Below are 25,658 nucleotides of genomic sequence, written 5' to 3'. Positions count from 1 at the left end.
TCTCGCTTTACAGGCCGAGGGAGCTGGCATTTGTCCGCAGAGTTTTTCCGGGTCGTGTGGCCAGCATGACTTAAGCTGCTTCTGGCGCAACCAGAGCAGTGCAAGGAAATGCCGTTTACCTTCCCGCCGGAGCGGTACCTATTTATCTACTTGCACTTTTGGTGTTCTTTCCAACTGCTAGGTTGGCAGGAGTTGGGACCGAGCAACGGGAGCTCACCCCGTCGCAGGGATTTGAACCGCCGACCTTCTGATTGGCAAGCCCAAGAGGCTCAGTGGTTTAGAACACAGCGCCACCCGCATCCCATGGGTGCACTGTAATACCTTCCACTAAATATAGGTGAATGTGTAGGGGAAAGATCAGGACTCAGAACCTGCAGGCCATGTTTACAGTGAGGATGTGCACAAACATAGAATGTCAGCACAATGCGCAGTGATGTAGCTGCAGAGCAGCAATTAGGCAAAGCCTGATGGAAAATCCATATTCCAATCTACTGCAAGTCAGTATTAATTAGACAGCAAAACAGATGGTCATGGTTACAGTCTGGTATCATTATATTGCCATGGCTATTCACTGCAAAAGCTTCATAAACATTTTTCCTCTTGTCTGGTCATTTTATATGCACTTTAAGGAATATTTAATAAGGCATTAAAACAAACCTCCCTCACTAATCTGGAATAATTGGTTCAAGATATATAACTGAACAGTCATGATCTTATGCCAATTCCTCCATTATATATGGACTTGTCAGAATTCAAAAAAACACTAAAAGTGGTTCATGCTGTGTGAATACACACACAGGCACACACACGATCCCCAAATTAATTCTGCAAAAGCACAATATCAGTATTTAAAGGTTTCAGATTACACATTATTTGTACTGTATGTAGGGCACCTTTAAGGAGCTCAGGGCAACATGTATTCCATTTCCCCCCTCAAAGACTTCGTGTGGTAAATTAGGCTGAAGGGTGTGTGAGGGAGAATGCAAAGAGAGTAAGTCAACACGGGTACAAAACGGCACTTTGATTCCCTCTTGTTAAGACTTCTGGGATGAGATAGACAGATAATATGCCATATTCAATGTCATGTGGTCAGTTTAAGGGTTGATCAGGGAGTTGATTTCAAGTCTTATCCGCCTGATGTCAGCACTTTGCTTTCTAACAGCTACCAGAACGGTGTTGCCCTCTGCCCTCAACCCACCCCTATGTGACTGGGAGCTTTGATGGGGACAAGTCCCATTGGCACCAATGGGAACTTTTTTCTAAGGTCCTTAGTTACACTGGGGAGGGCAATTTCCATTCCAATTATGACATGTCTTGGGTGGGGTGGGAGAGTGAAAATTGTTTCTTTTTTAGACTCCTCAGTTCCTGTAATTAGTTCAGGAAAAACAAAATATGTTCCAAGGCATTGTATTATTGACTTGCGATAGCACAAGATAAGATGCACATTCCAACTGAAGCAGGGAAGAAATCCTGCTCACACTATTATCAGTGTCCTAGAGAGAGTGATTCAACATTCACTGCTGAAGGGTAAAGGACAAGTTGATGATACCTGAAGACTGACAACTGATTTTTACTTTATTTTTTAAATTAAAATTTTCCAGATTGCCTTGTTTATAACAGAAAAGCTTGGCCATTACATGTATTTTGCCATTTTTGTAAACCAGTGAGAAATTAGGAAGCAGTTGATATGGAGGGGGCTGGAGATTATAAACACACAGACATCATAACCAGCTTGAAATAATTTTGACAGCCTTAAAGGAAGGAGCACAATGGCATCACTTAACTCCTATCACAAGCTGACTTCTATTTTTGGAAGAAACTAAGGTCCTACTGAGATACAGCTCTGATAATACAGGCTAGACCAGCAGCTTGTAAATGGAATACTCTTTCCTTACATACTTTTGTGGCTTAAATTTTCATATGTTTTAGTAAAACCTGCCTATATTTTACAGGACTCAAAATACTAATACTAATGCCTGAGATGAAAAAGAAGGAAAGCATTGTCAAGAGCAGCCAAAGTTGGAGGGAGTTGGATTTGGGAAGCAGTAAGATACTTTTGTTGAGTATTTATAGAACATACTGTATTTTTCCGTGTATAAGACAATGCTTTTTGCTAAAAAAAATTGGGTGTCGTCTTACACACGGATAGTGAATACAGAGGGCGGATGTGCAATTAATGGCAGCAGCAAGCAGGAGATTGGCAGCAGTGATCGGTGGGTGATTGGTGGCTGCAGTAAGGCCTGTTGACGATTGGCTGTGCCTGTGGCAATTGGGTAGGCGATTGGTGGCTGTGGTGAGGCGGGTAGATGACTGGCGGCTGCAGCAAGTGGGCGGGTGGGCTGTTGGTGGGAGTGAGCAAGCAGACAATTGGTGGCCATTCAAGGTGTGCAATTGGCAGTGGCTGTGGCAAGCGATCGGCAGTGGCGGGCAGGCTGGTGAGTGATTGGAGGAAGTGACCTCCCCCCCCAAAAAAGCTAAACAGCTTAATTTCTTAATTTTGGGTTAAAATAAATAGGGATCGTCTTATACATGGGGGCGACTTATACAGAGAAAAATACGGTAAAATACTGAAGGTAAGTCCCACTGAACTCAATGGGGCTCCTGAGTCACAATGTATAGGATTTCACTGCACATCACTCTTATTGCAACAGAACAGTTATGAGTGTATAACCCTCCCACAAACTGACTGCACTGCAAAATTTGGAGAAGTGTAAATTTCAAAGGATAGCTATGTTTCAGCTGGCATTTTGTTTCTGAAACTGCAAATTAGGTTAATTTTCCATTAAAATTCTTAGCAAACTGAATTTCTCCCCCACCCCTAGATATACATAGGACTGTGCAGTAAATCCTAGATCTATCCAACAGTGGCCTTTAAATATTGCTGTGAAAACCGCCTTCATAAACCAATGATAGCTGTCCATTCTTTTATCATGTATACCAAGAACTACAATGTTTATTCTTGTAATACTTTTGGCTATTCTCTTTGGGTCATACCTTCCTAAACCTTTTTCTGTTTGGGTTCCAATATACAGGTACAAAGGTGAGTAAGATCATATTTGCTGCCTGCCTGAAAGATATCCTGCTTAATACCAGGTTAAGCATTGCTAAGGAGGGAGTTCCAGCCTCTTGACTGGCACAGTCATGCATGGAAAGAAGTATTTGTATTGGAAGTCAAAGTGCTAAGGAGTATGTTTAGGATCACAGGTAGGCAGAACACCTCAGTAACAGCTTGGGAAGAGCTAGTCCCAATATGTATTTGTCCAGTAACTAATGCAATATACATGGACATCTTATACATTTCCGAGCACAATTCAAAGTGTTGGTGCTGACCTTTAAAGCCCTAAACGGCCTCGGTCCTGTATACCTGAAGGAGCATCTCCACCCCCATTGTTCAGCCTGGACAGTGAGGTCCTGTGCCGAGGGCCTTCTGGCACTTCCCTCACTGCAATAAATGAGGTTACAGGGAACCAGGCAGAGGGCCTTCTCGGTAGTGGCACCTGCCCTGTAGAACACCCTCCCATCAGATGTCAAGGAAATAAGCAACTATCTTACTTTTAAAAGACATCTGAAGGCATCCTTGTTTGGGGAAGTTTTTAATGTTTAATGCTGTATTGTGTTTTTAATATTTGGTTAGGAGCCGCCCAGAGTGGCTGGGGAAACCCAGCAATGGGTGGATATAAATATAATAATAATAATAATAATAATAATAATAATAATAATAATAATAATAATAGTAGTAGTAGTAGTCCAGCACTGAAACCTAGTGCAAAACGTAGCAGCTTTCATTGTCCTCTGCAGAGTTATACATCTCTGCAGTATTGAGTGGAAAAAAGTTAAAATACTTTAGGAGTAACATAGCAACAAAAAAGCAAGTAAAATAACCTTAAGCCTCACACTTGCTTGCCACAAAGACTACTGAAAGAGAACTTTTCTCTCTTGTGACTCATGATTTATTCTCAATGGATTTCTGGAATGAGAAAACAGTAAGAGAAACAAGGGTGTATGGCATAGGTCAAGAAGAAGATTGCCATAGAATGGAATGGAAAACTGGAAGGAAGCAGCTAATGGAGAAAGGAAAAGCAACATGGGAAGGGAGTATCTCTGTTTTGGACTAGCTTAGCGATACAAACTTGTTAGACATACACTACTGGAAATTTTTACTGTTTCATCTTGGTAACAGTACACAGGCCCACCCCCTTCCTAAGCCAGTAACTTCAAACAATACACAGAGGGGAAATCTTAATTTTGATGGCTTTTGGATCAGGCCTCAGGAAAATGACTACATGTCTGGGCTGCTGTTTCATGGAGGAAAATTGGAAGAGGAGATCTGAGAAGCACTTCCCCTAAAGCAAAATCACATTCATGCACTCTCTGCATGGCATGCCATCCTTAACTGATTGATCAACAATGTACGGCTAACAGGTTAATTTTGCAATGAAGTACAGGAATGGAAGCAACACAATAAATGCACCTCACAGCCCAACCTAGGGTAGGTCTTCTGCTTACGTACTAGGTCTTCCACAGGAGAACTTTATTGTGCAATCCTCCCAGGTGATTGTGCCTTTGGGTTGTACCACTTCTTGGGAGGTGACCATGAACTGATGCACACTTATGCAAGGGAGCTACTTCCATGCAGTTCCATGCCACTCAGATAATGTATACACAGGATGCTTCAATGGAAGGGGAATGGGGCAAGCCCGTGCACCCCCAACACATGTGCTTTGGATGGGTAAGGGTGGTGTGTGTGTGTTTTTTGTTTAAATCCCCTACTGCTATTCATTGAAGTCTACTATCATAATCTTGTCTACATGCTGGCTGTGAGATATTTGTGGATTTGCCTATGCAGCTTTGCATTGTTGTCAGAAATACAGCATTAGCACACTTTATCTCAGCCCCAAGCTATATTAACTGTTGTAAATTAGGTGTGATATTGTTATGGAATACAGTTCACACCACCAGTTGCCAACTTTTTAAAAACAGGCACACTTCTGTGCCTTTAGCATGGCACATACCTGTGTGAAAGGTAACTGCAATTTATCACTCAGCTCATTCAAGAGTAATTACTTCTTATTCTTCAAGGGAAACATGTCAACAGTTCTTTATATTAGCTAAAAGTATTCTCCTGAACATTCACGTCAATAAATGTCATTCTTTATCCCAGAGTAAAATACTAAAGGCTGAAACATTGTTCAATCTGTCTGCCAAGTCACTTCTAGACTCCAGTTTGAAGTGCTGATTATTACATACAAAGTCTTTAAACCATTTGGGGGCAGATTTTTTGATGGACTGTCTTCTTCCACATTAACATGCTCACAAACTGTATATTTCACCAGAGGCCTTGTCCTGTGGCCCACTGTATTTAAGCTAATCCACAGTACACAGTAGTACAATACACAACATTCTCAGCTGAATTGCCCTGTTAATGGAACTCCCTCTCCAGGAGGCCAGATTGGTCCATTATTTAATGACTGTACCTTGCAAGCTGCAAAATCATTATTCTGTTTTGCCAGACCTTTAGTCTGGGCTGAGTTTCTGTTCCCCTGCAAGGATGTGTTTCACTGGTTCCAATTTTAGAAGTTAGAAGTTTTTATTAGTTATTGTACTTTTGCATTTTATTGTTTGCTTTTAATGGATTACAAATTGCCTTAGGGGCCCATCTGAGAAAAAAGGCAGGGTGCAAATATTCAGAGAAATAAATAAAATGAAATAACATAGGAGAAGAGGCTTGGAATCACATAAGTTGCCTCTCTGTTGGCCAGAAGAGCTGACCGCTTGATTAGAAGAGGTGTGTCTCTTTGGGTAATGTTTCATTTCTTTGGATTGCTAATCAAAGCATGGCAAATACGACAAGAAAACAAGCATCACCAGACATATTATTAATAGCAGCCCCCAGTAAAATGCAATCCAATGAGTGGGAATGGTGGCAAAAGTTGAGAGCAGAGCTGGGGAACCGCTGTCCACCCTCCACCAATACTGCAGCCATATAACTCCCATCATCCCTGACTATGCTGACTAGAGCTGATAAGAATTGAAGTCCAACAAATTCTGCAGGCTGAAAGGTTTCCCAGCCCTGGCTTATAGCATCTGATGAGAAGTGCTGTTACACAGTTATAGCACTGCAGTTGAGATTAGGGCCTGAAAGTCCCAATTCCTTACTGTTTCAGGTGGAGCTAGTAAAAGCACTTGTGTTTCTACCAACGTTAAGTGAGATGCAGTAATAGTACAAGATGTCTACACCTACAGTATGATCGAAGGAAGCAGTGTCCCAGCTGCAAGAAGCCAAGTACTTAGGAATGAAGAATGTATGTAAATATTATAAAATCAGCTTTATAATAGCCATCATGGGAATATGACTGGTCATGGTCTATTTGCGAATTTGGCTCTTTTGGCACTATACTGGCTTACACGCAATACTACTCACATAACTTTAGCACACATCATCTCTACATCCTGCTATCAAATGTTGTAAATTAGACATGATGTCAGTAGGGACTGCATTATTTCTTTTTATTAGAGCTGCCATCATTTTTTTTCCCCTGGCCCCATGTCAATGCCTTTAATTTACTAAATGATGCTTCTCCTACCTCTTAACTCCATGCCAGCAAAAGCTTCACCAGGTACATTTCTGGTATCATGTGGCTGCTAAAACAAAAATAACAACTACAACTGTGCCTTTAAGTGCCGGCCTTACGTGTCACAGACACTTCAGGAGAAACACGAGCAATCTATCCAGTCCTATCCAAACAATATTTTTATCCAGTGTGGCACACTCCTGGAGTTTACAGGAAGCCAGTTCCTTCTTTGAATGTGTTTTAGTGCACTGGCTTCTTTATTAACCCTGAAGAACCTCTTTCTTCTGAGTTGTTTGTATTTTTCAACTAGCTTCTCCCTGCTGGGCAATAATTTTGCATTTGTTGAAAATCCAATACAAACATACTCCGCCCCCCCCCCGACCCCACAACGGAAGAGAACAGCGCCAAAAAATGTTATAAATGAGCCACTGAGTCTTAATTCAGTTTGCTTTGGAAAGTGGCTTTTGTCTGGTTGGAGGACAATAAATTTTCAGGGCTGTGCATTTCCTGACATGTTAACTTCTAACTTGTCGGAGCAATAGCTCATAAATTAAACAGCAATGATATGAGGCAAACAGGATGATTGGAGCAACATAATATTATGACACTATTTCCTGCCTTCCCATCAATGGAAAAATAACCTTATTGCTAAAATGGGATAAACAAGCCAAACTGATGTGAAGTTTGTAATATACTTTAGTTCTGTGCAGCTGTTTCTCCCCCACCCCTTTAACTAGTAGATGCTACATGGGACCCTCAAGACAGATCAAGATTGTGGTGTGTGTGTGTGTGTGTGTGTGTGTGTGTGTGTGTGTGAAGGCTTTAACCCTTTGCCTTCACCACAGTCCCCCTGCAACCCCCATCCCATGCCTGCTACTCACAATGGGCATCAATTGGAACTTTTCTTCCATTGCAAATAGGAGGTAAAGCAGTCAATTCCAATCAGAATGACAACAAGGGCAGAGAACCAAAGTGCACCATGCTATTTCGCAGTCCCACTGTGCTGGCTACTAGTTGAAGAAAAAACAGCTCTGCACAACCAAACTGCATTACTAGGTCTAGTTTTGCCCTAAGATAACTTGCATTGATGGAATGCTGTTATGTACTGAGTTGTCTTGAGTATATTTCAAATGCCATTAATTCAATGGGACTGCAACAGCATAAATAGGGGCTGAGAATCACCATCTCTGTAATTTTTATCACTGTAAGAAGACCATGCTGCATGACTTTCTCTGCACAAAGGTTACTTAATTACATTGCTGAAAGAGTGTCAAGGCAAGAGGTACATTATAGGAAAGATACTGAAAGTTAGAAGATTTGCTTGGGTTAGGACTTTGGTAAACCACGAATTCCCAAATGTTAAATTAGGACTGCAAGAATGACAGGGATGAATATGGGAGGCAATATATACAAGTAGAACAAAAATCAAAGGGGAGATAAGCTTTCCAGATGGAACAGACAGCGGGGTTCCTCTCAAACAGATAACATTATCTTGATTTGTCTCCTTGCTAAAACATTTTACTGGTGTAATGTATATTCTGCCTAAATGTGAACAATTAGAGATTCAACTAGCGATATACTTTGGCAATGCTGCCAAGCAGTTATACATGTTACTTAACATTTTAATTGTCTAAAGTCACATTTTTGCCTTACGGTACTGAGACCACACATATGGAAATAATTTGGCTAGTAGTTACCAAACCCTCTGGTTCACAGGCAGTCCTGATGCAAGGGATTCTGCCCCACTGACCTGAATAGAGAGTGATCCTGACTTTTTATATTTATTAAAATGGCTTTGTCATTCACAGTATCATATTTCAAGGCAGATTTATTTTAAATGGATTCAATTACTATGGACTAGTGTACTAAAATAAACTGTCTGAGCCAACCATGACCTAATTTACACTTTTATAATTTGCTTAAAGTCTATAATCTATAAGACATGTAACTTGAAATTTCTCGGCATGGATTTTGCTTGTCTGATATTTACTAAATCTAGTTGAAGGAGAAGTTTCCCAAGTAACTGAAAAATATTTTCTGTCCTGTACTCATATGTGAAACTTTTTAAAATTGTTTCTGACAAGTTGTAACTTTAGTTCCCAAATATGTGCTGCATTATCTCTTGTTTTGAAGTAGGAGCCTCTGACTCCTAGAAGATATTGTTCCACACATGCTGGCCAGCCTTCCTCCTCTAAAGCTACACCTTTTTATCACTGTGTCCAATCTTGAAATCTTGCACATGGCATTGCAAAGCTCAAGACTTTGCAACTGGGATTACAATAGCTTTTAATAAGTTAACTGTCTATTGATATGAAAACCCTATTACAAGTAGGTTCAACCGGAAATACAGTGATATTGAGTAGGATTGGGGAACCTACAGTGCAAATTGAATGTGAATTTTTTTTAAAAAAACTTTCTATGACTGCATTCATGCACAGTGGGAATGTTTACATCATGGGTAGGCAAACTAAGGCCCAGGGGCCAGGGCTGGCCCAATCGCCTTCTAAATCCGACCCATGGACAGTCCGGGAATCAGTGTGTTTTTACATGAGTAGAATGTGTGCTTTTATTTAAAATGCATCTATTTGTGGGGCACAGGAATTTGTTCATTTTCCCCCTTCAAAATATAGTCTGGCCCCCACAAGGTCTGAGGGACAGTGGACCGGCCCCCTGTTGAAAAAGTTTGCTGACCCCTGGTTTACATCTTGCCTACATCAATGGAATCTAAGCAGCTTAATGTGCACAGGAGTACAGTCTATGTTCTATTTTTTCTTCCATGGTTGAATACTATGTGTTTGTTGTCTTTGTTTTGTTTGTTTTCTGCATCAGGTAATAATGGGAAAGGACCAGTTTTCATGTTCTGCTTTCTTCTGCTTTTCTCAGCATTTGACTCCTTGAAAACTACCAGTACAGTGGTACCTTGGGTTACAAATGCTTCGGGTTACAAACTCCGCTAACCCCAGGATGAGAATGGAAATTGAATGGCGGTGGTGTAGCGGCAGTGGGAAGCCCCATTAGCAAAAGCATGCCTCAGGTTAAGAATGGTTTCGGGTTAAGAATGGACCTCTAGAAAGAATTATGTTCGTAACCTGAGGTACCACTGTAAATGTTTTTTAGTTTTACTTTATATTTATTTGGATTTGGTCTGGGGTTTTTTGAAAGTAAAATAACAGAAACTGAGTTTGGCACTTCTGGACCCAAGCAGAAAACGAATAAGGTCAAAGCAAGCAACATTAGCCTTTGTATGAAAATATGCTTCTGCTGGAAAGGAACTGGAATGGGACTCCATCCACTTTAAAGTCCTCAAATGCATATCCTTCAATGACAAATGATAACCGTACTTTAGAGTCTAAGTATGCCATCCTGCTCTGAAGTAATGGTGCACATAAACCAGCACAGGGGACCCAGTGTTGATGCAGGAGAACAATCTGAGACCCAGTGTAGATACAGCTACCCAAAGCACTCATGCAAAGCCCCATTAAATATGCAATAAAAGTGGCTTTTAGAGGGTGAGGCAGAATGGAGAGGACTGTGGAGAAGGAGAGCCTTCCATGACATTCAGAGTTGTCAGTGCCATTCCTAAAGCAGGGGTTGGGAATCTGGGGCCCTAAATGTTGCTGGACTTCAACTCCTATCATCCATGACTATTGCCCAAGGTGGCTGGAGTTGATGGGAAAGAAAGTCCCAACAACATGTGACATATCCCTCACCCCCTTAAAAAAGCAGGGTTAAGAGGGGAGCTTCAAGATTCTGCTGCTCTGTTAAAAAACACACTTAAGTTACAGTACAGTAGTACACATGTTATAGCTTATTCCATAACAGTAGATAATTGAGAATGCCTTCATCATTGGGGGAGGGGGTGGAATTTATCCATACGTCTCACAGGGAACATAATTGCAAATTTTCAGAACTTTATTTTAACTGCAGTACAGTGGTACCTCGGGTTACATACGCTTCAGGTTACAGCCTCCGCCTACCCAGAAATATTACCTCGGGTTAAGAACTTTGCTTCAGGATGAGAACAGAAATCGTGTTCTGCCGGTGCGGCGGCAGCAGGAGGCCCCATTAGATAAAGTAGTGCTTCAGGTTAAGAACAGTTTCAGGTTAAGAACGGACCTCCGGAACAAATTAAGTACTTAACCCGAGGTACCACATGTACCTGGAATTTTGAAAATATTTGACTTTTATTTCTACATCTCCTTCATTGGAGGTTTTTAAGCAGAGGTTGGCTGGCCATCTGTCATGTATGCTTCAGCTGAGATTCCTCCATTGCAGGGGGTTGGACTAGATGACCCTTGGGGTCCCTTCCAACGCTACAATTCTATCATTATCTGTCTCTGATCACCTGAGTGATTATATGGCTGACAGAGCATACAGTATTTGGGGGGGGGGAGGGGATGATGACAGATGCCCCTAATTTGATGCCTAAATCTAAATGGAATTCTCTTGAATGTCTGTTTACTTGAGTGCCATTATACAAGCATACTGCCATTGTTAGTCCATTTTCATGCTTTGAAGCATGCAACTTTCTTCCAAGGCCACATTCATCTGCACACACTCTTGGGTGCAGGAGAGAAGAGAAGCAGAACTGTGCTGTATAGGAAACAAGCCACACTATAAAAATGAGTGGGGCTGACATCTATTTAAAAAATGCCCCTTGAGACCCATGATTTCACAGTCTTTAGAAAAACTGTTAAATTAATGAGAGCCATAAAAACAAAACTCCAAGCCTTAATACTGTTTAGAATACAAAAAAGGGGGTCTTAGGTGGCAAGAAAAGCAGAGGTACATTTCACGTAACATGAAACTGGCAAAGCAATAATCCATCTCTCGTTGGAATACGAATTCCACTAATTTCCTCTGTGTGGTTCAAAGCTGTCAAATGGAGCCTAATCTTTTATTAGTTTCCCAAACAGTCACCACCCCACAGAGGAGCTAAATAAGCCTTAAGCATAGCAGCTTTGAAACTGGAACTTGCATAGCTATTCAAAAATAAAATAAATGACCCACTGCCAGGCTAAAAATCTTACAGTCATGTTTATTGCAGCTCAGTGTTAGAGGCAAGACCTGTGATTATATTTTTGACAACAGTTGTCACATTTAACCAAGACGGAGGAAAATCCCCCAAAGCACAGCCAAATAAATCACCATACCTGCTATTGGGTGAATTCCTGTAACTATGCCTGAACCTGCTCAGCTGAAAATCAGTGCAGTCTCTGTTGCTTAAATATGCATCTTTCAACAAAACAATATAGCAGAGGGGAATTTGCTGATAGCTTAATACTACTGGTTTCAATGTGATATACATCCACAAGCTCCTACTTCTGACACAATCTGGGCATATTTATATTATATACAAGCAAGAAGGGTTCCATCAGAAAATGGGGGTCTCTTATACAAATCAGAACAAAAAGAGACACAAACAGGCACGTGCGCGCACAGAAACACAAAAAAAGAAGTGGATGAAGATGGGTGGGAAACGAAATAAAGAATTTGAGGCTCTTGTCACTAAGAAAACTAAGAACAAGGATTTTTAAAAAATATATCTTTAAGTTCTCCAGAAGTAGAAAATCCAGCTGGGAGGAAGTCAGATGACAAGTGAACTAAAGATGTGCTAAATAAGTATAAAGAGATTGCAGACCAGTTGAATAAATTCTGTGTGTATAACTACGCTGAAGCTGTAGGACAAAACCCCAGGAAGTCTGAGAAACAGTGTGGTGTGACAGTTGGACTGGCACCTGGAAGAGGGGGAGAACCTTGTACACCACCATGAGCTCATTGGGAAAAAGGTCTGGATTTGGCAACCCCACATTTTAAGTGGCCTAAACCTATTAAGAAAACTAAAAAAACAACCAACACCCGAGATCCAACTTTTGGCACCCATATGAGAAATCCAGGCATCCCATTGTGGGCTTCCTAGCTCTGCCCTGACTCCAACCAACTTGTTGCTTTTAGAGTTCCATAGCAGCAGGGCTTGTCTTCTTCTCCATCAGTGGTGAACCACAGCTACAGTACAGCCTGCTATAGTTGTGGAGGAAAATGAAAGGAAGTAGGAGAATGGATCTGTTAAAGCAACAGGCACCTAGTAAACCAAGCTGGTATGGATACCTACGCATCACACCCCAATAATGTGCTGCCTTGTCTGTCAAGCCAGTGTGTTTAGGTCTCTTTCATATTTACTACCCATGAGTCAGGCCTAAGGTCTTAAGCCAAAAATAACTAAATTCAGTGGAAAAAAATTTTGGGAGGCAAAATGGATAATTTAAAGTAACTGTACACATACATTTTAGATTAAATTACATGTATGTGGTTAATCTGGGTTTCCTGAGCACATCTCTCTTCTCTGCCCCCTTCTGGTACTAAACACACATACCAAGCATGCATCATACATACCAAGCAAACACACATACCAAGCATGTTAGGTTTTCAGATACAATTCTACAATTGTAGGGGTAGCAAAGCTGTATAGCTGAACACTGGGGTAATAAAGACCCCAACAGTAGTTTCTGTTGGGTGTCTGTTGCTTCATTAACATAATAACAACACTGTTTTCCATGCTGAGAAGCAATTATAACAGGAATCTCTCACATTTCCTCATAGTAGTAAAAGTGCCCTTACAATGCAAACAGTGGCAGGTGTGTTAAAACATACCACCATACATGCAATGCTTTGGTCTGCTTTACATCTGCAACGTTTTTTAAAAAAGAAAAACAATAGGTGTTGAAACAGGAGGAACATCCTCTCTTTTACCCCGTTCCCTTCTTCTGAGTATAACTTGAATAGACATGGCCAATAATTTGCTACAGTGGCCGCAGTGTGATAATTTGGCTTCCAACACATTATCCAATTGGTACCTCAAGCAAATTCCTGTGAATCTGAGCATTTTTTATAAGCAGGTTTATGCTCATAGATTTGCTTTAAATTCCCTCTTATTAAATTAAGTGATCTTTCAATAGGGCATTGTTAATGAAAGCACGACATGTAAAAAGGAGAGCTATTTTGGATCTTCATTATATATCTTTTTAAAGAGCCCATCAGGATGCTTTGAAGGTTCATGCTCAAGAGTTTAAAGCAGTGGAAACTTCTCTAAAGCTTTATTGCAAATTACTTGGGCTTCAGGTTTGGGACCAACGTAGGTTTGCTACACAAAATGACTGTTATCATTTAGTGCTACAGAAAGTGGTTTATGATTGCCCATGATTCTGCCTGTCATTAGCTGGAATACATTCTTCCCTCTGCACCCATTTAACCCAATCCCTCTCATCTTCCTTACCACTGCTCAAAGTAGATTCATCAGAGGAACTTGGAAAGTATAATCATATGTTGTTACTGTTCCCAGTAATGGAAAATTGGATTTTGATATGGCTACTTGCCAATAGACCTTCTTTTCTTTAAAGCCTGTAATACCATAAACCCAGAACCCTTGGAAAGAGAAGAAAAAGATGTTTCCTGGGAAGCAAATATTTCTCTCCTCTTCAAGATTCCAAAGTGTTCCTTAGAGTGAACACTGACACACAAGCTGATAAGCAATGCTGAAAAAAGGTCAGTTCGAACACAGATTCTGCCTGAATTTTAGAAACCCTGCTACTAAGACTTCTCTCCATTTATCAAAATGCCACCCACAGTATTCTGCATGTCACACTGGAGCTGACTTGATCTAGTAGGTTTTTTTTGTTAGGTAGGCTCACCATTTAACACACAAGATGAGAGGAAACACAGGTTATTTTCCCTTTGGAAGTTTTAGATCAAATGCTCCATAAAGTTAGGGGTGCCTGACTTTTAACCTGCTCCTGTGTCCTTAACAGCAAATGCAGAAGCAGTAGTTGAACTGCTAAAGCTTTTTCTCTCCTGTTTAACATCTGCATGTCAACCTGTTGTCAAAGGCACAAGAAGGAGTAAAAAGGGGACAGTTTTGCATATAGTTCTTAAGAGCCTTTCTGGCTGGACCTGCTGGAAGATGTACAAGGGAAAAAAATTAAGTGTTCCATTGGCTTGCTACATTTGACCACGAGGCTCCCCTGCCCCAGAATTAATTGCAATTACTAGGATCCAAGAATTTACATATGTCAGATTAATTTAAAGAGTGAAATAATCTATTGTACTTCCATTTTTGTTCTGCTGGTTTTTTATGTGCTTAAACTGTTTTCGAATAATTTGATATAAATAACAAATTATAAAATCAATAGTATTCAGTTTCAAATATTTAGATATGCTATGCAGGACAGTTTAAATGTTTAAAATTCCTGGGAGCCAGCATCATTCTTTACCTAACAGGTAGAAATACCTGCCTGAAAAGGGTATAGGAACTGATTCTGCACTTCATTACCTAATCTACTGTAAGTCTCATATAACATGATCAAGCCAACCCAGATCTGTGGGAAGGGTTACAAACATAAAGGGTTCTCTTCTAAAACAACATTATTACTAGATCAGAACTAGAATTACAAATTGAATCCCAAGCACAAGCCCTTAGATCACCGCATTAGAGCAACAGATGTATTTCATCTTCCTTAGTTATGGAGGTTCTAGGCAGTCATAATCATCTCAGTTATGGATCTCTGCAGAGAAATGCATGAAGTCTTAATAATGAAATGCTTATTCTCATAATAAACAAAAGTGGAGTGATTAAAATAGGGCTGGCTCACCCTTTTCAGCCCAAGGAACAAAGACACACAAAGGAAGAGATACCTTGGGTGATACTTCGGGTTACACATGTTTCAGGTTACATACGCTTCAGGTTACTAACCCAGAAATAGTACCCTGGGTTAAGAACTTTGCTTCAGGATGAGAACAGAAATCACGCAGCAGCGGCACGGCAGCAGCAGGAGGCCCCATTAGCTAAAGTGGTGCTTCAGGTTAAGAACAGTTTCAGGTTAAGAACGGACCTCCGGAACTAATTAAGTACGTAACCAGAGGTACCACTGTATACACAATACCATCCCCATTCCTTTGCTGATGTGTGGAGGGAATTTTCTCGCCATCATGGTGCTGGGTTGGGCACTGCAGGGCAGACAGAAACCTTTCCACCAAGCCCAATGCTATGATGGAAGGAAGATTGCTCTTTACAGATCCATCTCAAAAAGGGCTATTACGGTATATTACTATTGTGCTGCTGGGCAGGACAGAGATGAAACGCCCAGGGCTTCAGTGCAGAAGAAAATCCCACCTACCCAGCCAAACTCTCATTCTTTTGCTCTCATTCATTTATGACTGGTAAAATAGGCAACAGCAATGGTGCTGAAGAAGTAGTTGGTGCTCTGGTAACAGAAAGAAACCCTCTGATTTGCCCCACTCTTTCCCTGGGACAGCTTAGGAACCATCAGAACATTCATTTCTGTTTCTGTGGATTTGAACCCCAGTCTCCTATAATATAATAACAATTATTATTATTTATTATTTATACTCTGCCTGTCTGGCTGGGTTTCCCCAGCCACTCTGGGTGGCTTCCAACAGAATATTAAAAACATGATAAAATATCAAACATCAAAAACAGGGCTGCCTTCAGATGTCTTTTAAAAGTCAGATAGCTGTTTATTTCCTTCACATCTGATGGGAGGGCATTCCACAGGGCGGGCACCACTACTGAGAAGGCCCTCTGCCTGATTCCCTGTAACCTTGCATCTCGCAGGGAGGGAACCGCCAGAAGGCCCTTGGAGCTGGACCTCCTAGGCCCTAGTACAACACTACAACCACAACACCACATTGGTTGACTTTAGGAGAATATTAGGAAAAACGTATTGAAGGTGAGAGCAGTTACAAATGGAAATAATTAGGTAGAGGGTTGGTAGGGACAGCCATCTATTGAGAATGTTCTAGGTCTGCAATTCCTGCAGCAGGAAGTGGGTTACAAGGTTCCATCCAATTCTAGACATATATAATTCAACTTAAAAAGTGATGTAAAATCCTCCTTCCAGTCATATTGATGCACATTTAGTAATTCAGCTTGAGTTTGATACGATTTTAAAAGTACATGGAATATAGCTTTGCTCCACATTTTAATAAATTCATAGGAGCCACAAACTCTTGCATAAGCCATTGAGCTTTGAGCTGTTGAATATGTACTTCAGTTCTACTCTAGCTTTAATCACATACAAATCTTTTAAATGTCTCTGTATGAAGCATAAACCAAAGATTGTAATAACAAGAAAAAGAAGCTGTTATATTAATATTAGCTGCCTTTAAATTAATTACATCTGTAATTTTTGATTGTGAGGGTAACTGCAAAGGGAAAGAACATTTTTAGGGCACTGTGGCTCAGCTGAATTGAACCCATAACAAGAAGAAGGAAATAGAAGTTTGTTTGAACTAAGCAAAGGGATTCTGCTTAGCTGAATAAAGCACTACTGGGTCACTGTCACCACAGCTATATGTTATGGATGTCTGTATGTGATGCCAATAAAAGGTTTGATAATGATGAAGCAAAGGGAATATTGCAATTGTAAAAGATGCCTCTCCAATTTGGTCCAGGAGGAAGTATTGCTGGTTCTTCTTGAAGTTATGTTAATTCCTGCATTGCACAGGGTTGAACCAGATGACTCTTGGGATACCTTCCAATTCTATAATTCTATTATTCTATCCCCCCCCCACACCTGAGGTGTATGAATGCACTTTAGAAGATACCACAGAAGAGTGAAAAAATATGGACTAGGGCTGTTAACTCTAGATAGATAGAAATGTGATGGTTCAATATTCTGGTGGCAGTGGTTGCAGGAAATACATCCTTCCAGCTTCATCTTACATGATAACTGTCTCTTTCTTTCTCTTTGATAAACCAGACCTGGTCTCAGTCATTCACCTTCAGATCAGACCACTTTAATGCTCACTATGTGGGGCTGCACTTGAAGACAATCTGGAAGTTTCAGATTTCAGCAACCAGAAGCTTGGACAGGAGCCAGTCAATCAGTTCATATTACACAGATCTTGTTTCCAGGCTTAATGCAAGGAGCTGGTTTTGACCTCTGAAACCCCAAATGGCCTGGGGCCAGTATTTCTCAAGAATCCCTACAATCTCCCCTACATTTCTGAGACATTTAGTTCAGCAGCCAAGAACTGGTACCCTCTCCCATGAGAGGTTTGTACCACACTTTTAAATGGAGGGTGAAGAATGCATAATTTCAGCAGTCTTTTTGCAGATTATCATTCTATTCTGCTGTACTGGGGCAGATGGGGCTCGTCAGCCTGGGAAGGTAGCTTACCTAGGAGAATGAAAACTCTGATCCTAAGCCTCCGCTGCTTGTGGGGTATATTTAAGAGAAGGAAAGGCTAAAAAATAAACCCTACACAAACTTGGAGTGCAGTCTCTAAGATAGGGCCTCGTACACCTCCTAACGGCAACTCCTGCAGCCAAGCCCAGGACCTCCATACACACTGCTGAGGCCTGAAGAGGTCACTTCAGGGCTGCTAATTCTCTCTCAAGACGGACAGATGCCAACAACAAACTGCTACTGCCTTTTTACTTTTTTAGGCTGCAGTTATTCACTCTGACCTGGAAACTCAATGGGAATTAATTTTGAACTGACTTATACAGGATAGCATGTTTTAGAGATTGCCATGGGATTTACTGATATTTGTGTTGTTGTTATTTTGATTTCCCCCTTTGTCTCAAAGGGGCTGCGTTTTGATCTCTTTGCTGGCTTAACAAGATAAAGCAACTGACTTAACAAGATAAAGCAGATAAAATCTTTCCTTATGTACTTTTACATTCATTTACACCTCTCTACATTTTTATCATCCACTTCTTGTTTAACACTTCAGTATTGGGGAATCTGCCATTTGAACAAACTCTGTGAGTGCTTTCAATATTTAAAACAGCACCATTTAGCTATTTTCTGTTATCCAGAAGCTGATTTTCCAAGCACAGTAGCTATTATCAAGTCCAGATCTCAAGATTCTGAGCCAAGATTGAATTATTGTCTTGGTAGACAAAAACTAATTTTGATGTATAGATGTGTGTGCGTATTGCAGTTGTTGTTTTATATAAAGACCTCTGCATTCTCAGGTTCTTTACTACAAAGTTTTTGCTATCATTTACAGTCTTATGGGTGGTCTACTATTTCCACTAATGTTAATGCTAGAAGACCAAAGCAGGGTTAAATTAGGCAAGCACCATTAATTCCAAGACAGCTGCATGTGTATGCACGAGTAAGTTCTCTCTCATCTACCTGTAACTCAACTGTATATCTATCTTTTTTGTCTTCTGGTAATCATACAAAGGCCAAGAGAAAGAAAAGAAAAAAAAAGAGCAGAGAATCTCCCCCCTGCTTCTATAGGTGAATTAATTCCAGACCATGGATTGCTTAATGTTTAACCAATAACAAAGTAAACTATTTCCATCTGAAATGCCAGATATTCATGTGGAACAGTCTTCCCCCTGAAATTTTGTTATATTATTAAAACTACTCCTTCACCTCAAAAACAGACAGGGTTTCTGGCAAGCAACGTAAACCAAAAAAATGGAATCTATATGTGTAATCTAGCTCACAAAACAGTACAAAACTGAGGAACACATGTGGAGAGGTGGTAGAATAAGGATTTTTTTAACAACTTTATCCTATGTACACTTACTTAGAAGCAAACTCCATTAATGTCATTACAACTGTGTAAGTGAACTTCATGGTTTTATTAGCCAACCTACTTTAATGCATGTTATTAAATCAATCAGGAACAATTCATGTTTATCAGATGGCTGAATTCAGCACATATTTTTTAGATGGGAATTGCCAGCAGAGGTCACCATTGCTTTAAATGGCCATGATAAACAGTGACATTTTCAAAAAATGTAATGGATGGTCTGGGAGAGCTCCATCAGCCTGGCCTGGACTGACATTATGTGACAGAACTGAATTTTGTACTACTGTATTTCCATGCATGTTACACTTTATGGTGTTTAAGCAAAAATGAAACAGTTTCATTTTCAACAGTTGAACACAACCACAATACAAGCAGAATTAAATTGTTTAGTACAAATAATAAATACACCTCTTCTTTAAACTGATGCTTAGAAAACAAACTACAGCGATCTGTACGTGAGTCTTGAAACAGACTTTCCCCCCTTTGAAATACATGCAAGTGACACAGAATTTTAATGTGTACATAAGCAAAACAAATCTGCATCAACAAGTGGGATCTATCTCACCAACACAACTTCAGACTTCATAATATACCAGCTGAATTTATCTTTGTATGTTGTACTGCAAAGGATAAGCACTTTCCATTCAGAAACAAGTTAGTTTTCTTGAACTGAAACTTTGACACTTTGAAGCAAGTTGAACAGACACAATTTCACAACTCTTTAGCTTTCTGCCCATTTTTAAAATGAGAAAACAGAGAACAACTAAAAGAAGAAGAGCAAGGTTGCTTCTGAGCAAAGTTGTGCTTACCTAATACCAGGAGAAAGAAATGAGCAACAATAACTTCAAGACTTCCTCTCCTAGCATCTTGTGAAACAGATTTTGTCCCTTAAGGGTGAGTTCTCTGCATTTCTCAAGTTGCTGAATTATCGTTATCCCAATTCCACATACTCCTTTGAAAGTGACTGTATCACTGAACAATGTCTCCAGATGTTTCAAAGATTGTTAAGCAATGATTCAGATACTTGATGTTAAGGTCCTGATCATCTTTGGCTCAATATATGACTCATCTAACCCATTTGGCCGTTGGTCCTTATTATCTTTTTTTGTCTTGTAGGCGAATGCCTGACTCCCCCCCACCCCCAATAATACAATTTCATGGACCATAATGACGTTTCTCATTTTATAGCAGTACAGTCCCATGGAATTATTTAATGATGGAATGTCGATCAAACAATGAGAGCATCACTGGAACCAGGTAAGAGAAAGTAAAGCTAACATGAGGAGTTCTAGACAGAATATCTTCCTGCAGCGTAACAACAAAGTTCTGATGCATATTTTCAGTTAAGCTAAGGTACAAGGCTACGTTATGCTGTACAAGAGAAAACCCACACCTAGTTTATACAAAGGATTTACAGTAATACACTTCGATGCTCACAAATTTCCAAGCTTGTGACAATTTGGGGGGGAAACCAGCTGGACAAGCACACTATTCATATATCCATTTATTCCCTGCAGGTTTCCCACTGGACAAGGCAATGCTCAAAAGTTAAGGGGTGGAAGAAACAGATCCACAAACTGTCCCAAGGAGCTACAAAAACAAAACAACCCCCTCCCGCTCATCTGCTCGCCTCTTTCCCCTTCTGCCTGGCATTCGCTTTCAGGGGTGGGGGGAAAAGCTTAATCACGAACCATAAATCAATGAGCACCGTCAGTTTCCATCCTGTCCCAGCAGGGAGTTTGTAGCTGGAGGGGAACTCAACCCTGGACGTGTCTGGGGGCTTCAAAAAGTGTAAAAACAGCGCGAGAGAACCACAGCCTGTGCCCTGATTTACACCAGAATGCCATAGGCATTCCCCCCCCCCCCCGTGCGACCATACGCGGAACTAGGCGAAAACGGGCTACACTCACGCCGTTTATGGGTTTATTTATTTGATGAGGGACCCCTGCGCCCTCTAAGCCACGACTTTCGGACGGGGCTGCTGCTCCCCAGAGAAAGACGCGCCACTAATCTTCGCTCATCCCAGAGGCTGCTGGGCTTGCTTGGTCCAACCCCACGAGGGACCTTCATTTCCAGTGACAGCCCCGGGACCGCAGCCTGCGGGCTTGGGAGTTGGCTCGCGTCCCCTGCGGCCGGCCGCTCCGCGCCCGGGCAGCCCAGCAGCAACTTCTCCTCACGCGCCTGCTGCGTCCATTGGCCCAAGGCGGGCTGGCGACTCACCTCAGCGCTGCGACCGCGGGCAGGTGGAGAGAGGCCCCCCTAGGAGCTGCTGCTGCCGCCGCTGCTGCTGCTGCCGCCGCTATAGGCGCCGTCGCGCAGGCTCACGCACGGGATCCTCGAGCGCCTCGCTCCGTGGCCACTTTCCCAACGCACGCGAGCCATTCACTTCGCGCGCGCGCCGCAGCCTCATCCACGGCGCTCTCGCTCAACTCCGACCGAGCCGCCGCTGCTGTTGCGGCAACTGACTCACGAGAGACAGACTCGCCTGGGTCCTAGCGCCATAAAAAAAAAGGCGCGGGAGCTGCACAGACTCGCCGCGCTTAGCCCAAGAGACACTGGGCGGGAAAGTCCCCTGAGGGGGCGCGGAGCGACTCCCGGGAAAGACGTCGCTCGCCCAGGCCGCCCGCGAGCTTTTTCCCGCCCTCGCGCTCGTCCGCCTTTGCTGGGCTCTCGAGAGGGACTCGCCGGCACGTGCGCGGCTCCTGTCTCCTGCGGGAGATGAATGGAAATGCAGGCGAGCGCCTCGGGAGGCCTGCTCGACTTCTGATTGGAGGAGGGCGGGCGGAGCGCCCCGCGAGGAACCTCCCACAGCTGCGCCGGGCCACTCCGCGCAAAGGAAGGCGAACGTTCCAAGCCCCCTTGAGTCATCTGTTTGGGGGCGATTATCCAGTTTCGCGCTGGAATTATCTGGAAGAATTAAATTTGGCAGTTGTTGTTTTTTTAGTTCTTCCTGGAGGTCCACTATAAAATACCTGCTCCGTAAACAAGAAATCATCCCAGTTCCTGTCGAATTGAGCTTTGAAAGAGCAGTAAAGTAGATTCATAAAAAGCAAGGTTTGGATTCATGAAGAATGCAGAGTAAACCCGATTCACAGGTAGATGAAAAGAAAACAAACCCCGCTGCAGAGTAACTCAGTGAAAACTCCGGATTATTGGTTCACGAATGATGAATCCTCTCCTACTCAAAGAAGACCACCAAACTGCAAACAGAAAGGTGTCAACTTTTGGAATGAAGGAATTCCATTTTCAGACACCAACATCAGCCAATAGCCATAAGAATATAAGAACAAGTGGCCCATCTAATCGGGCATCCTGTCCTCTAAGTCAGTGTTTCCCAACCGGTGTTCCGCGGCACACTAGTGTGCCGCGAGACGTTGCCTGGTGTGCCGTGGGAGGGAGGCGGGCGAGTCGGGCGGTGAGAGGCAGGGCGGCGGCGGCGAGGAGAGGCCGCCCAGCGCGGGGCTCTCGCCGTCTGGCTGCCTGCGTGGCGCTGACGTCATGGGGCTGTAACGTGCCCCACATAGGCACACGCGGGGCGGCGAGCGAGCTCCCTCCCACATCCCATCGCCGCTCGCTTCGGCCGGCCTACTGGGCTGTCGCAGGCGGAAGGCCTGCGCATGCGCGAGGTTTTCGCACCTTCAGGATTGCCTTCACGCCTTCCTCCTCCCGGGTCCTTGAGAGCACGGGAAGCGGCAGCGCGAGACCGGCGTTGAGCCTGGTAGGTATTGCGCTTGCCAAGGCAGTCATTTGGGAAATGAAAACTTGCAAAGCAAGCAACCAGTTCAATCTGAAGTACGTGTATGCTTAATATCCTGTATCTGAAACCTGTTCTGCCCCCTCCCCCACACTTGGTGCCATTTTCATCTACACATGCAGCAGAGTAAGTTGACCCAGAATAGTACCAATTCAGATGGCAGATGGGAGAATGACAGTGCTGAATGCTTTCCCATGTAGAACAGTCCCTGCAAATAAAAACCTAGCATATTTGGAAGAGGGATGCTAGCCTAACCATTACCTTCTATGCTGTTACTATTTTTTTATTTTTTTTTACATAAGTAAAAAGTGACCTTTCCCCATCTGGCATGGTGGTGTGCCTCGAGATTTTTTTCATGAAACAAGTGTGCCTTTGCCCAAAAAAGGTTGGGAAACACTGCTCTAAGTGGCCAACCAAATCCCAATAGGGAGCCTGCAAACCGGAGCAGACTCTCTCCCGTTGCCATTTCCAGCAACTGATATTCTGAAGCAGGCTGCCCCCAACAGTGGAGACAGAGCATAGCCATCAAGGCAAGTAGCCTTCTCCTCCATGAACTTGCCTGGTCTTCTTTTAAAGCCATCCAAGTTGCTGGCTATCCCTGCCTCCTGGGTGGGTGAGATCCATAGTCTGGCAATACACTGTGTGAAGAATTGCTTTCTTTTGTGTGCCCTGACTCTTCCAACATTCAGCTTCTACAAGTTCTAGTGTTAGGAGAGAGCAAGAGAAAAACTTGCCTCTGTCTGTTTTCTCCTACCATACATCATTTTCTACACTCCTTTCATGTCGCCGCTCACATTTTCTCTATATTAAAAGGCCAACCAAGGTTTTAACCTCTCCTCACAGGGGAGTTGCTCAATCCCCTGGATCATTTTGGTTGCCCTTTCCCCCCCGAATGTACAACATCCCTTTTTAAGGTGAAGCAACCATAACTGAACATAATAGCAAGTTTGCTAAAATAAAATTGGGAATCTTATATTAAGAAGTCAATTAACTGTTCACAAATTGCTAATTGCACTTTAACTAGCCATATGCAAACTGCAAATTCTGAACAGGATGCTGGGCTAAATGGACCTTTGATTTGATCTGGCAAGGTTCTTCTGTATATGTACAACTTTCAAAATGTTGAGTGAGAAATTCAATCCACTGCTTTTGCACCAGCATAAGCAGAGCTCATGCCACAATAAACCAATTTGTTCCCAAGGTGTCGCCTCGTACTTTGTGCTCCCAAATAACATGCATGCTTGCATAATAGCAAATTGCATAATTTATCAATAACAAAGCAATAAATCATTCCTTCAGACTCTGAATACAAATACGCAGTTTAGACACATCATACAACTCATATTTGTTTCATCTCTTTGCTGGCAACAAAGATGGATAAGGTCTCTAAAAGGGATGTAAGCATAGCTGTCAACTTTTCCCTTTTCTTGCGAGGAATCCTATTCGGAATAAGGGAATTTCCCTTTAAAAAAGGGAAACGTTGACAGTTATGGATGTAAGCCTGAAATTAACAACATACCTTGTGCAGAGATGGCTGCCCACTTCACACTTCCATAGAACACAATGGCTATCCCAGCATAGCTGCAGTATTTGCCACTTCCATGTGGCCAGGGATGCATGTGGCTGTGGTGATGTCTTCATTTGGCTTCTCGAATGATTTCACTGTAAGCACCATTCCAGCACATTTGGCTCCCAGTATGACAAAACACTGCTGCTAGTCTGAAACACATGGGAAGTCAAATTCAGGTGGTATGAGAGTTGCATGGAACCTGAAATGCATGACTGTACCAATTGTGCTACAGACTATGTAATAGAAACATTGAACTGGCTCTTCTTTCTCAAGACACAGCTCCAAAATACTCAATTTTACAATATCCTTTGATGGCAACCTTACTGAAAATAAAAGAATAATTCCTAAGTGCTGTGGGAATTGTCTATGATTTAAAAAAATAATAAAGATAAATGATAACAGGCAACACTTAAACTAACCATGAGAAAGTACTGTTCAGAAACACAACATACCGGTAACTTGGTAACTTGGGCCCTCTTACTTGAGAATAGATTGGCCTCAGCTTCTGATCCCAAGTTCAAATGTGTAAAATGATGCAACATACATTCCATCCAGCAGAGGGAAGTGTGGTGAGATGAGTACCATATCTTTTAACTCTAGGAAGACTGAAGATTGATGGGGGGAAAGTTTGATGTGCTGAAAATGTATCAGAATCCTTGGAAATTAGGGGTGTAGTATGCAAAATCCAGCAATCCTCTACAGTTATGATTTGGGTAAGCAGGTAGGCAGCAGTTGTGGGGCAGTGAGTTTTATTTTAAACTCCTGCACCTGGAATGCTTGTGTACTATATATGTAATGACTAGAAACCACCACCTAGTTCTGCTTTTTATAGTCTAATTTTAAACACACATGCAAACTGATTAAATGGTCAACATTCCAGACTTGGCTTACATTTTGACTGTATTTTTTCTTTTTCCTGTCTATTCACTGGTACAGTGCAAATTTCAGCACATGCATTTCAGTTTCTTTGGAAAAGAGCAAAGCACCTGCCTAACCACAGTGCTGAAATCAATGGGACTGAAATGTTATATAGAAAGAAATTATTTTGGAAATATGCTTTATGACACACTGGGATCCATTCTAGACCCTGTTATGCTGAACACTCTGTGAAGCAGTAATTCTGATTGCTTTGTGTTCCTTATTATTGTGGTTTATGTTTTAATTGCCTTATTGTTCTTACTGTGAGACAAAC

At 42.0% G+C, this 25,658-nt stretch overlaps 1 protein-coding gene across 3 annotated transcripts in view; it reads right to left on the bottom strand.

The window, feature by feature from the left end:
- Positions 1-21,822, bottom strand: part of NGF (nerve growth factor) — a 53,061-nt gene extending 31,239 nt beyond the window's left edge. For 2 of the 3 annotated variants that reach the window (XM_083508621.1, XM_083508620.1), the window contains exon 1: positions 21,363-21,822. The gene's annotated coding sequence lies outside the window, so the exon portion shown is untranslated. Of the gene's footprint in view, positions 1-20,850; positions 20,995-21,362 lie in introns of those variants that run through there. The other variant, XM_083508618.1, reaches the window with a different exon arrangement.
- Positions 21,823-25,658: the final 3,836 nt, after the last annotated feature.

Source organism: Podarcis liolepis (genome assembly GCF_965112155.1).
Source record: "Podarcis liolepis genome assembly, chromosome: 6".
NCBI lineage: Eukaryota > Metazoa > Chordata > Lepidosauria > Squamata > Lacertidae > Podarcis > Podarcis liolepis.
This window is presented reverse-complemented; position numbering and strand designations above follow the sequence as displayed.